The sequence below is a fragment of the Haliotis cracherodii genome, unplaced genomic scaffold, assembly GCF_022045235.1.
Source record: "Haliotis cracherodii isolate W230 unplaced genomic scaffold, xgHalCrac1.p SCAF_11, whole genome shotgun sequence".
In the NCBI taxonomy this organism is placed as follows: Eukaryota; Metazoa; Mollusca; class Gastropoda; order Lepetellida; family Haliotidae; genus Haliotis; species Haliotis cracherodii.
The window spans coordinates 18,883,830-18,898,864 of NW_027266266.1; positions in this window are offsets into that span (position 1 = coordinate 18,883,830).

Below are 15,035 nucleotides of genomic sequence, written 5' to 3' on the forward strand. Positions count from 1 at the left end.
ATTCAACTCACTCACTCACTCACACACTCACTTACTCAAATATCCGAACTAGTGATAGAGCCATATTTCTATTAACTGTCCAAGAGCGAGCGTTTGCTCTTGGTTTGTAGCTAAGGCGGACAATGGAAGACAAAACAGCCATATTTGGCTGCCGACGTTTGAAAAAGGGTCTAAAATATACAGGCTGATAATAACGTATCAACTTCACGCGAAGATCCGGGGTAGAATAGGTCTTTAGCAACCCATGCTTGCCGTAAAAGGCGTTTGTGCTTGTCGAAAAAGGCGACAAACGGGATCGGATGGTCGGGCTCGCTGACTTGGTTGATACATGCCATCGATCCCAATTGCGCGAGTCGATGCTCATGATAGCAATCACTGGATTGTCTGTTCCAGACTCGATTATTTACAGACCGCCGTCATATAGCTGGCATATTGCTGAGTGCGGCGTAAAACAACAAACCAACCAACCAATCATACTTCGGTTGACTTTAGTTGACCGTACCTACTGAACCCCTGGGGTACGGCACTCTGGTTAACAGCCTTGAAGTGACGTCATCGTTCACGCTGTTTTGTTTCAAATAAATAATGTTGATTCAGTCATAAATAAAAACATTTCAATGAATAAAATTAACTAGGTATTGCTAATATACTCTGAGATGCATCAACGAAATTTAACGGTCGATTGCTGATATGAATACTTTAGAATTAATGGTGTAGCTTTGATGATTTTTTGCTTGATGTTCTATCGTTTTACATGCATTAACAGAAAAGGTACAATGGGAGCTTTGTCAAGCAATGAAACACTTGTTAAACTGTCATTGTTGCGTGTTATAGCAATACACATGGCTGGTCAGGCTCGCTGACTTGGTTGATACATGTCATCGATCCAAATTGCGTGGATCGATGCTCTTGATATCAATCACTGGATTGTCTGGACTCGATTATTTACAGACCGCCCTCATATAGATGGAATATTGCTGAGTGCGGCGTTAAACAACAAACCAACCAACCAACCAACCAACATGGCTGTTTGGTTTCTCCTTCTAGCAGTTATTTTGTATTATATCTAAGGTTGCATTCTATGCGTTGTATTTCGAGCGCTGTCTTAAGTCAAACCCAGTTGCCAGAAATATGCTACATTCGGTTGACTCGGGTCATTGGAATTTTAATACTCGAACACAAGTGGTGATTATACACGTGAGTGAGTATGGTTTAACGCCGCTTTTGGCAATGTTCCAGCAATATCACGGTGGGGGGCACCAGAAATTGGCTTCACACATTGTACCCATGTCGGGAATCGTGATTATACACGTGAGAGATGAGGCTGAAATGGGATGCTCCGTAATGCAGTGCTTACATCAGGACGGTATACGAGAATGGCAATTTTCAGATTCTCACAAATAAACAAGGGGTACACGAGTGAAGGCACAAGTGTTCGTACTGTGTGATTGTTAGGGACAAAACCGTCATTTAGCGTATATGATTTTCCACACTTTTTATAGGGAGAGGATCAGGAGTTCAGTGTACACGAACACAATAACTGTGGACATTGATTTGGTCAAAGCGTACCAAGACAAATGAACCTTGGCATTTCTTCTTCAAACAATGGTTTTCCGGATCTGTCAGTGCGGTTGTACTGCATACTGTCGACAACCATGCACCCTATATACACAACTATCAATTGGAATTTGCTCATTTTGGCGGACTTGAATTTTACTAGGATAGTTCATATACCAAATTTGATCGCAATCCATTGATGACTGGGGGCATGGGTGGCCCTGTCGTCTAAAGCGCTGCAATTCGCTGTACAGAGTGGCGTCACTTCTAATGGCGTGTCAGAATCCTTCGCTCGTGGGTTCGAATCTCAAATTCGTCCTGATAACGTTACGAGGTTTCTCAGCACCATACCCGAGCTCGTGGGTTTTATCAAAGTGGTAAGACCTGCACCCATTTGGGTTTTCCTACCACATCAAGCTGACATGTCGTGATATACAGTAAACTACGGTTATAACGAACTCAAAGGGACTACTAATTTTAGTTCGTTATAACCGTAGTTCGCTATAAGCATATATACAGCATAACTACGGCAAGTAGTCGGGACCAAAAAGTAAGTTCGTTATATCCGTCAGTTCGTTATGAGCGTGTTCGTTTTAACCGTAGTCTACTGTATGCCAAACGGCGTTATACCAAAACCCCTCACTCACAACACACATATTGATTTGTCACAGTTATAGTCCGGAACCAAACGGTGTGGAACCCACTGGACATGGCGTCACTGTATAAATTCTACTGGGCAACGACGTTTTCAGCTAAAAGAAAATGAATCAATTCTTCCCATAGTGCTCTCACCCGACCTCTTATCTTCGCAATGCGTGTGTCACGGGACGGCTTTTTTTATTCCATAGGATCGATTTTGTTTACGCCGTATTGCCATGGTTACGTTAGACACGGTTCATGCACGTGATATTCGCTCATTTGATACAGAATATGGTAAGGTATGTCGATCCTTGAAGATGAGAGCATTCTTTACAGATGTGTATTGGTTTTCAAATCGAACATTGCTTCGTTAAAGAGTTGGGATGTTCCCAATCGATGAAAGCTTTCTGTGTCACTCTTATGACGTCAATTCGTCTTTAACGTGGTGTCAGTGGCCGGGATAACGCACACATCACGTCTATCGAACCCCGTAACTTCAGTGGAGGTGAGGTGAGGTGAGGTGAGGTGAGGTGAAATTGGGTTTAACGTCGCGTCCAAGATTATTGCACTTATATAGCGACGTGCATGCACGTGTGTGTGTGTGGCTGCTTGTACTAGTCCGGACTGATGCCGATTTAAAGTGCTAGCTCACTGAGATACCATGCCGCAGTTTAACATGAATACCCCACTCAGACACAGTATACTGACTCCGAGCCGACCAGTCCTTTTTTTAGCCTAACAACCTTTAAATCATAATAATAGAAGAAAACACAATGTTCTGTTAAACTTTTATATGGTAAATATTTTGGTCTTATTATATTTTTGTTTTAATGTGTGCTGGGTAGCGTACAAAGGATTTAATATCCATGTCGAACAAACAATGTCGTGTGGGACATGTCCACACTGTTCTCCCCTCTAGGGCGGTCGGGTAGCCTAGTGGTTAAAGCGTTCGCTCGTCACTTCGCAGACCCGGGTTCGATTCCCGACATGGGTACAATGTGTGAAGCCCATTTCTGGTGACCCCCGCCGTGATATCGCTGGAATATTGCTAAAAGCGGCGTAAAACCATACTCACTCACTCACTACTCCACTCTAGCCAACCGGCACTGCACCATATGCCGCCTAACCCATTCTACCCCAGGGGATTCCGGGCTAAAATATAGGTTTCCAGCCACCCGTGCTTGTCGTAAAGAGTGACTAAATGAATTGCTGGTCAGGCTCGGTGACTTAATTGGTTGATTGCATGTCATCGAATACTCTTTGCGTGAATCGATGTTCTTGATGTCAATCACTAGACTGTCTGGTCCGAAATCGATTATTTACAGACCTGGAGCTTACAGCTGAAATATTACTGAGTGTGGTGGAATTAAACATCAAACAAACAAACAAACAAACAAACTCCACCTTACTCCACTTCCTCCCCGGGGATTCCGAGCACAACAAATCCCTTCAGTGCCTCGACTTGTCTAAAGCTGGTGAGGATCGAATGGATACAAGATGGGGGCTGCTTAATAGGAACGATGCACTCCAGAGGTCAAACGGTGAAAGCAGTTTACGTTCTGGGGGTGATGGTTTATTTTATTTTTTTAACGAGTTGGTTGACAACAGACAAATAGATTTGATAAATTATGAAGCTAGATTTGAGTGAGTGAGTGAGTGAGTATGGTTTTACGCCGCTTTTAGCAATATTCCAGCAATATCACGGCGGGGGACACCAGAAATGGGCTTCACACGTTGTACCCATGTCGGGAATCGAACCCGGGTCTTCAGCGTGACGATCGAACGCTTTAACCACTAGGCTACCCGACCGCCCCTGAAGCTAGATTTGAATAATGAATAATGTTTGCATATAATATAATGGCTATGTTTGAGTTAAAAGATACATGAACCTTACGTAGCACACGTGATCATGCTTCTTATATCTAATACGGGATGTATATATAGTCAGACTAGTGTAAACAGCATAAATATTCACGTGAGTACGTTATCAGGTACATAGATATATCCGACCAGGGCTGATGGATTGCAAGGGTCCAATAATGAACCTGCCTTTCCTTGAATGAGGATGATAGGATGATAACATTATGGGTCACTAGGTCATGAGAAGATTGTATCGCAGTTGTACATGGGAGAGTACAGATGGTACTTTGTTGTCAAAGTATGAATGGATCACGTTCTGATCACGCTGTGATACATGTAGTTCCAAGACACGTGAACAGCCAGTGATAGTGAAGGTCATAGTATCCCATAATAGAAACGATAATACCTCGTGACCATTTTTATAATAATATTTATGTTGTTTGTATTATTATAATTAAGTGATTAATATAGGAATCAATCAAGCTGGACCACATCAAAGAAATCTCCTAATGACTGTAGTTGGGGCATGGGTGCTGCAATTCGCTGTGCAGAGTTAAGGCCCTTTGGTGTTACAGAAACCTATGATCAGAATTCGAATCCCGGAGTATATTTCTGGATGTGTCAGCACTAACCTGCTAAACGTCCAACAGCGTAGACGTCAAAGACCTACATCCTTTCGGGCTTTCCTCCCACATAAAGCCGACATGCCACCATATGACTGAATTATTGTTCAAACCAGCCTTATATTCAACTCCCTCGCTCGCTCACTCACTACATTCACCCAACCACTCACTCACTCAGTCACTCATCCAATCCACTCACTCTTACATAAACAACCATTACAACTATTTGGTGCTAGAGCGTTTATTATTTCTTGTTTATTGCGTTTTCCTTTATTGGACGTAATGAGAGATCAATTCATAAACTGGTTCCCTGATCTAAGCGTTGAGATGCGAAACGACGGAACTCAGCTTAGATCAGTTCATAAATTACTGCATCCAGTTAATGTGATGTTTAATTACCCTTGACGTCATGCCTGTATTAGCATATGAGTGAGTAATCATGCATGCTAATGATGCACCGAGCGTAGTTGATGGGATGCTTACTCTAGCGTACAACCAATGGTGAATTACCCATGTACATCCAAACATCATTCCCATTTTCGATGTGGGCGTTGGGGTTTGATTATCTGCTAGTTAAATGTTATTATATATCAGTCTATTAATTAATATATTAATTTAACACATAATGGTTAATCCTTAGATAACAAATAGACCCACAGAAGTAACAAGGGAAAATTCAAATATATCCAAAATATATAATTTTGTATATTTGATATTTCCAATAATATACAATTTTATATATTTGATATGTCCAAAAATATATAATGTTGTATATTTGGTATTTCCAAAAATATACAATTTTGCATATTTGGTATAACCAAAGGATATCCAAGGGTTGTGTGTATGGATAGATTTTACCACTGTTGCATTCAGTTTCTTTTTACTTTAGTAAGGATTTCTTTTGTTTCCTACAGTATGTGGTTGATATTGAAAATATAACTCATGATTATGTACCGGACAGTATTCTTGTGTATGTGACAGCAATATTTAGTACTATTTTCATTATGACAACTTTGTTTGGAGGGTTTTTAAATAAATTGTTTTAATTTATGTTGACAGCATTTTACATAATGATGAAATAGAACATTTGAGCAGAAAGATCAATAATAATAAACATAATGTGTACATCAGTTATTTTTTCACAAATAAGATGTATGCATACAATTAGATCAGAGTAGTTTTGTACAATGACGATAAAATAAATATAATAACATGAATACCGGGTTTTTTTACAAATATGAATATATACAATCTATGAATAAACTAGAATTAAGCAATATATAATGTAAAATCCAACAGAGGCAATTTCATTTTAACCATCACATACATGTATCTGTGCCTTGGCAGCACAAACATCACATCTTTCTTTTCAGATTTTCCGAGTACTGTAAACTACGTTTATAACGAACACGCTTATAACGAACTGACGAATATAACGAACTATTTTTTAGTCCCGGCCATTTGATGTATATATGCTGAATAAATGCTTATAACGAACTACGTTTATTAGGAACTAAGATTAGTGGTCCCTTTGAGTTCGCTATAACCGTAGTTTATTGTATCTTTATGAATTTACACGTTAATTTGATACGTTGATGGCATAAACGATGCGGGACCATTGTCAGTATACATTGTCGGATGCCAGGCTTCAACTGCTTTTCCAGTTTTCAGTGGCACTTCTTTTATTTGTCTTTTCTGTTACCTAATGTATCATTTATCAAGCTATCTAACTCCCGTATTACAAATGCAACATGAATGTCAACATTTTGAATAAACTTTGGCTGTTTTATGAACCCATGTGAATTATTCTTTGTATGGTGTTTAATGTTACTTCAAAATTATTCTTTATTTTATGTACCTTTTCACTATCACCTTGTTCCATAATTAACCTCGGGCCCCGTTGGCAGATGCTTGCCTCCCAACCATCTTTATCAGTACGGGATAACAACAGAATAGCCTTTTCAGAGTTACGACAAGAAGATTGCAAAAATAAATTAAAAATCCATAAATTAAAATTATACAAGGAAACATATATGGGAAACGCTTTGTTTGATTAAATACCTATTTTATTATAAAATGTGGTGTTCTGAAGAGGAGGCGAGCAACTCAATGTGTCTGGATGAACGTGTGGAACTTGAATGGATAAACGTTTGTTTCTGGAGCGGTATCTACCGATCCAGATTCATTTGCTGAATAAAAATATGTTTAAATCATGAACAATTCCCCTTCTCACAGCAGGACATCTCCCGACATTTTTGTTTTGTTTTGGCAAGAATTAATAAGAGGAAGTGTGGTTGGGGACTTTGGGGATATTAGAAATGAATATAGACTGCCATGTTGACTGACTGTAGATCTTAACAATCACCGAGTGTGACCATGTTGAGAGGTCTCCATTCGTGTTTCTGATTTTGACAATTACTCAAACAGCATACTGAGTATTGGGGATATGTGTAACAGTTTGTTATCAGAGGAGATTTGTAGTGAACACTAATACCATATGGATATGATATCTATATATTTCTTATCCTTTCTTTCTCGGGGGGCACGGGGGGCCCAGTCGTCTAAAGTGCCGCGATTTGCTGTGCAGAGTTGCGTCCCTTTCGTCTCTTCGACACGCCAGAAACCTATGATTGTGGGTTCGAATCCCTGTTCTCCCTGATTATGTTTCTAGGTTTGTCAGCACCATACCCGTGCTCGTGGGTTTCATCGAAGTGATACCTGCATTACTTCGGGCTTTCCTCCCACATTAAGCTGACAGGCCGTGATTTAACTGGAATACTGTTAAAAGGGGCGTTAAACCCAACTCACTCACTCACTTTCTTTCTCCGTGACAAAGGCTTGTGGGTATCTGTGTTCGACCAGTTCATGTATTCTACGTCCAAGAAGATCAGAACCCGTGTAATATGACAACACCCTCAGGATAACAATAACAACGGAGTGTGCAAACAAACATGGCCAACATTAATATTTCATGTCAATATTTGTGCCGTGCATGTAAATATAGGTACACCAATATATGTTTACTTTTCCGTTTGTGTGTAGTCGTGCATAAATACAAGAAACAGTCGATTCTGAAATTCTTTAATCACATATTTTTCAGTGTATTTTTTTTGTAATTTCAAAGTTTCACTGTTATCCTCATAAATGTATTATATGTATTATTTTTTCAGTCAGTTTTCGATGAAACGCGAATTACCTTAAAAATATGTTACATGGATTATATAAAGTTGTTACAGACCCATGGACTCACTGACAATAACCTAGAAGGTTTCCACTCCAGAATCGGCAAGTCCCTTCAGCACAAGCATCCAAACATCTTCAGATTTATCGAACTGATCCAGAAGGTAGAAATTTCGGAGAGAGCGAAACTAGCACAGATTCAATTTGGAGCAGCACTGCCACCCCGGAAGGTTGTCTACAGAGAGAAGGAACAGCTTCATCGCCGTGAAAAGACACCCCTTCAGTACCTGGATGCAGTTGGTCCACTGATGATAAACAAGTGAAAATGACTGATAATGTGAAAATGACTGATAATCATAAATGACAATGAAATAACATTTGAATAAAAAATTGGGAACTCTACCCAGCTTTCTTTCTTGTTACATGGGTGATACCATTTTACTTAAGGGTACAGGGTACTAAATACTGATGCAACCAGCCATAACGAGTGTTGTTTTAACGGGTCTGCGTTTTGGCAGGTCTACGTTTTGGGAGGATACCATTGAAGTGGCAAACATTCTCCAATTAAGACCCGTCACAAAGGAACGGGCCGTTTAGGTTTGTGCTCAGGAACGGTGTTACGCAATTGGTGTATTCAAGAAATAACAACAAACTATTCACGTAGTCCTTTGACATTAATGAACGTGTAAATAGATAATTGGTTATCCTGGCCAAACGCTGTAGGATTGATGCATGCGTACTTGGTATAAAAACTGAACTACAGTTCGTTCTTACTCCAACGACCTAACAAAAGCAGGCAAACAAATAACCTTCTTGTGGATACCCGCCCACGTAGGAATATACGGTAATGAAAACGCCGATAAAGCAGCTAAACTATCCCTCAAATAAGCTTAAACTTACCCATCTCAAAATCAGAAATTAAAAGTGTAAACAAACAAAAAATCACAAAAAAATGGCATAACCTATATCTAAACTCAAATAGCAAAATCAAAAGAGTGCTCAGCAAACCACTAACCAAACCAAAAATTCTCCATCCATCAAAAAAAATCGACAGAGTAATCACTAAACTCCAAACAGGACACACCAACCTAAATAAGAACCTAAAAAAAATTAAAAAACACACTACAGGTAACTGTCCACACTGCAAACAACCAGAAACCCCAGAACACGCACTCATCCACTGCACACACTACCTAACACATCGAACCGCATTACAAACCACCCTCAATCTAAACAAGGCTCTCACTCTAGAAGCAATACTAAACCCACAAAATAAACTAGAAAACTTCAAGGCCTTAGGCGTATTCTTAATAAAAACGGAACTAATAAAACGCATCTAAAACCATAATAACCTACCAAATCAAAATCACATAAACAAACAATCATCCACCATACCCAGCTCCCTTAGTTCTCCTCCCCAACCCCATCGGCATCTATTCCAAATCTCAAAATTCCCAAATTCTATATAAGCAACCCCTAAAGCCCCCTCTTGGGTTGCACAGACCACCCTCGCCCCTTTCGGAAACACATTAAATGGCCTGGCCGGGCCCGTGTGCGAAATACGCATCAGTCGGAAAGCGCACGTTAAATCTCCAAAGTAAGTAAGTAAGTAAGTAAGTCGTTCTTACTCCGTGTGCGAAATACGCTGCAGTCGGAAAGCGCACGTTAAATCTTCTATATCAGTCAGTCAGTCGTTCTTGCATAAATCACTAGTCGTCATTTATAATTGTATCAGTGTGTAGATTAATGATGTAAATCACGTCCCTGTCTTTTTTAATATAAAATGTAAAATACGCCAGGTTTACTCGGGTTCTGCCATTTCCAGACTACTCCACTAGTATCTTCCCCAAAGGTCCTACATTGAAAACAGTCAGCAAGATTTATTGTACATATCTTTAAGTAGCTCAGAAATACTTAATCTTTGCATCGAAACTGCCATCTTGATGTATTATTCCGTATTGTAAGTCATTGGATATGTGCTCCTGTACCACCGCTGGTAGTATATTTTTGAGAAATAAATTGAATTGGGTCTGCACCCAATCATGCGCGTTATTACACAGCGTCAAGTGTTCAGAGCGGAACGTATTACATGTTATTTACGCACCCGGATGCTCAAAATCACAATACAATGCTAGTATCCAATATTTGTGTTCCAGGGAGTGAATACCAAATAGACGAGGACCAACCCAGCTCTACAGACAATGATTTTCTTTGATCTAAAAAAAGAGGGCATTCAGCTGTCGGAGCTATATATAGGTCAGTGGGTGATTGGCTGCTTGTAATTTGTGATCAATTGTTACCAGATGGCTCTAGCTGGTGTAGACACGACACACTTTCCAACAATGGGGAACAGTAAAAAAATAGCTAAAGAATATGAGCAGGCTGGTTATCATCGAACTTAGAGGGGCTAGTAGACGACTCAGCAGTCTAAGATGTATTGTTTGTTTGTATGTTGTTTAACGCCGTACTCCAATATTCCAGCTATATGACGGCGGTCTAAGATGTATTGAAAAAAACACAGTTAATTCTCAAGCTTATCTAATGCTAATTAAACAATGTATCATATATTCTCTTGTGAATCATTATGCACCTGTCTCATTCTTTGCAGGCAATATAATGCAGGAACGGCCTGTCATGTAGCACACAATCTTAAGTTATCGTTCTCACTTTCTTATTAAAGGCTACAGTGTGGAATGTTTATTGTGACTAAGGCTAACCCCTTACTTCTAAATTTCAAGATCTAAATTACTATTTTTTTAAAGGTGATGTACTGTATGTGAGTGGGTTAGTGACTGTGAATGTGTATATATGCGGATGTCTCTGGTGTGTGTATGTGTGTGTGTGTGTGTGTGTGTGTGTGTGTGTGTGTGTGTGTGTTCGTGGTTTGTCTATGGGTGTACATACACATGTATATGTGACAGTGTGTGAATATGTATTTTGTTCATTTTGTACTTCTACTTGTTTGTAAATTTGGCTGTGTTATGTGTTCATGTGATATCAGCTGTGCTATCAATAAAAAAAATATACATATTTTACCATGTCTCGTGAGCCAAAATGCTTGGGTGCTTAAATAGTGCCACACAAATAGGGTGCTTAAATAGTGACACATAAATAGGGTGCTTAAATGGTGACACATAAATAGGGTGCTTAAATAGTGCCACATAAATAGGGTGCTTAAATGGTGACACATAAATGAACCATTCTTCTTGTTCTTTTTGTTCATTTTTAAGATGCAATGTATAACTTCCTAAACTGCTAACATATGTAATTTGTGAATTCTGGTGGGTCGATGCTCATGACATCAATCACTGGTCCAGACTCGATTTTTTACAGACCGCCGTCATATAGCTGGAATTTTGCTGAGTGTGGCGTTAAACAACAAACAAACAATAACTTGAAACTGCCAATGCAAGCATGAACTCAATTACTGTGCAAATACAACAGTTTGTTTTGAATGGGTGAGTTATCATTCAAATACCATGATGTGCCCACTTATATCCTCAACATGTTGACAAACAGTCCGATTGTTAACAACTATCAGTTGCGACGTAGTATATGATTACTTTGTATAACATTGGGTCAGTGTTAATGTTTTGGATTGCATACTGTTCACTTTGATTGGTACTGGATTGTTCTTTGCGCAATAACCAGAGTATCGCACTATAGTGATTGAATATTTGTTGTAGATTTAAGCAAGGTTTGTACCTTGTGGAACTGTAGATAAGGAAACACAAAACAACAATTGCATTTACATAAGTAAAAACATACCAATAACATCTTAATCTATGTACAGGTATTAGTATTCATATTCCCCTTGTTAATAATTTGTATTTGTAACATTTTATTTATTTTCTTGCGTCTGTTGTACAATACATTTACAGTCGTGGTTTGTTGACTTTGCAGTCACCTTCGACTGCTAATCCGCTGCGTGCATTTGACCATTATGTCAACTCGCAGGTTCGCATACCAAGCACCGCGCCAGGAAAACTACCAGACGCCTCAATCGCCTATCTGTCAATATCATTACAAGGAGAGTACGTGCTCCCGCTCACAGTGTTGGGTACTAATTAAACATTCCAGTAGTGTTACACGCCACAATATCAGTTTTATTTGAAACTTGCTAATAATATTGATCGACTTGAAAACAATGCATTTTGCACATACAGAACAATGATATAACAATACAAAGCAATTATCCCCCTTTACCAAATTATATAATGAAACACATTGATCACCTTAAAACACTGCATTTTGCACATACAGAACAATTATATAACAATACATAGCAATTATCCCCCTTTACCAAAATATATACAAAGAAACACAGTGATCAACTTAAAACAATGCATTTTGCAAACACAGAACAATTATATAACAATACATAGCAATTATCTCCCTTTACCAACATATACAATGAAACACAGTGATCAACTTAAAACAATGCATTTTGCACACACATGGCATTTATATACGATTACATAACAACTATCTACCTTTACCAATGTGTACAAAGAAAAATCAATTTTGGATATTCCATATATACAAAAATGTATAGTGTTGGATATAGCATCTATCCAAAATTGTCTATTTTTGCATATATCATCTAGCCAAAGCATTTACAAGCTTGTATATCTGAATTTTATTTGCAGTGTTGTGTGTGAAGAGAGGTTGTAGATCGTGAAAACGACTCCATTCTGAGTTAGCTCACATGGAATTGGATCACGAAGGTCGATGGCCATGCCAATTTTGCCAATGAATTTCCAAAATTCACGGCTATTGATGTTGCTATGCTTGTCTGACAAATTTGCTGATAAGATAAACGGTATGAATGTTTACATTGACGGTACAACTTGTCAAATGCTTTACGTTCCGCCAGATACTATTGTTTCAAATATTTTCTTTTAAATGGAGATTTACAGCACAGCCAACCCCTCTCGGGATCAATGACAGAGTCAGACCGGTAGGGTTTAAAAAACGATTACCTTTAGACTTATTACCCCTGCTACTCGCTGAGCAACCAGATGTTTCAAGTTCAGAGTACAAGCGTGTTTAAAGAATTTCAAAGGTAGCATTTATATAGCCTTGTTTATCCAACTGCGATTCGATTTTGTTAATGTTTTCCGAAACTCCAGCCCACACCTTCGCACATTCAAGAAACTTAACAGGGATATTATACTCTTCAAAACAAAGAAACGTAAAACGGATATTTTTGGTCATAAAAGCAAAATTAGCGGACCAAGAGGTGCAAAATGAAGAGGTTTAATGTGTTGTAGTGTCAGTGACAAATTTCCCTGATCATAATGATCACAACAAGGACATGCAAACCATTAGTCGGGAAACACGCACGATTCGGGGAAAAACCCGCACCCAGTGCATTAACAAAAGACTTCCTCCAGCAGAGTGGCATCAGAACCATGCAGTGGCCTGCCCTCAGTCCCGATTTAAATCCCATTGAGTACCTGTGGGACGAGATTCAAAGACGGTTGAATGACGTCCGACCAAGGCCGACAACTGCAGCTGAACTGCGTCAGGCGTTCCCCAGAATGTGGGCTCAAGTGCCTATGGCCTTCATCAACCGCCTCATCCATTCCATGTATTGACGTTGCACGGCAGTCATCAATGCAAATGGCGGACACACGAGATACTGACACGTGATGCCATTTTCTCAGAGACTAGTGTTGTGTTTCACTTTAAGAACATTTGACACTTTAATTTAAACCTGTTTCTATCTTTTTAATATGTCTCAAAGTATGTTTACAGTGTTTGGACAAATAAGGTTTCTCATATATCTATCCATGGTGATGTTTCTTTAGCGGTTCAGTATATTTTCCTACCTCACACAAATCTGGCTTTGCTGTGTATATTTTTTTATAACGTCTGGGTGATGGTCGTGAATTACCATTATAACGTTTATCACACGTGTTGTGCCTACCAGGTGTAGGAATATCACACCTAGGAACTGAGTGGTCAGGCACATAGTCCGAAGTCAGTGAGTGAGTGAGTATGGTTTTACGCCGCTTTTAGCAATATTCCAGCAATATCACGGCAGGGGACACCACAAATGGGCTTCACACATTGTACCCAAGTCGGGAATCGAACCCGGGTCTTCGGCGTGACAGGCGAACGCTTTAACCACTAGGCTACCCGACCGCCCCCTTGAAGTCAGTGAAACTGTGACAATCGATGTCCGTGAGTAAAGCAAGGTTGACAGGATTTGGAGATAAATGCTGAACTTGAGATGAGTCGTATATACATGGATACTGCCTCTGTTGGAAGGGCTGCTTACTCTTGATGCAGTTAGCCTAAGTACGTGCTGATTTTTTCAAGGCTTGGGCATGAAAGGAGTCATCCCCTGATGTCCTGTGTCTTTCTTTGGAGAATCTTGCTGAATTTGATAATCAGATGAACCTTTCTGTATCCTACATTGAGTGAGTTAGTATGGTTTGATGCAGCTTTTATCAATATTCCAGAAACATCACAGCAGGGGGACACCACAAATGGGCTTCACACATTGTACCCATGTCGGGAATCGAACCCGGGTCTTCGGCGTGACAGGCGAACGCTTTAACCACTAGGCTACCCGACCGCCCCCTTGAAGTCAGTGAAACTGTGAAGGTTTTCGTGGTTTGTTATAATACAATAAACCACGGATCGTCCAATTTTAACGTAAGTAAAATCTTGATCACCAATCCGCGCGTTCAACATAGTTACCATGGTTACGGTTAACAGGGTTATCCACAAGACGGCCACCATATCTGTTTTCAGCAGAAAGGTCAATCACCTCGCGGTCAATTCCTTCAATGTGGTCTCTCTCAGTTTTGTTTGTTTGTTTGTTTGTTTGTTGGTTAACTCCGCACTCAGCAATATTCCAGCTATATGACGGCGGTCTGTAAATAATCGAGTCTGGACCAGACAATCCAGTGATTGACAACATGAACATCGATCCACCCAATTTGGATCGATGACATACATCAACCAAGTCGGCGAGCCTGACCAGCCGATCCCGTTAGTCGCCTCATACGACAAGCATAGTCGCCTTTTACAGCAAGCATGGGTTGGTGTAGACCTATTCTGCCCCGGATCTTCACGGGATCTCTCTCAGTACCAACATGGGCGCTAAAGTCCCAGCATATGCACGTAATTCCATAGCGACGTTTCAGTATAGATCTTGATACC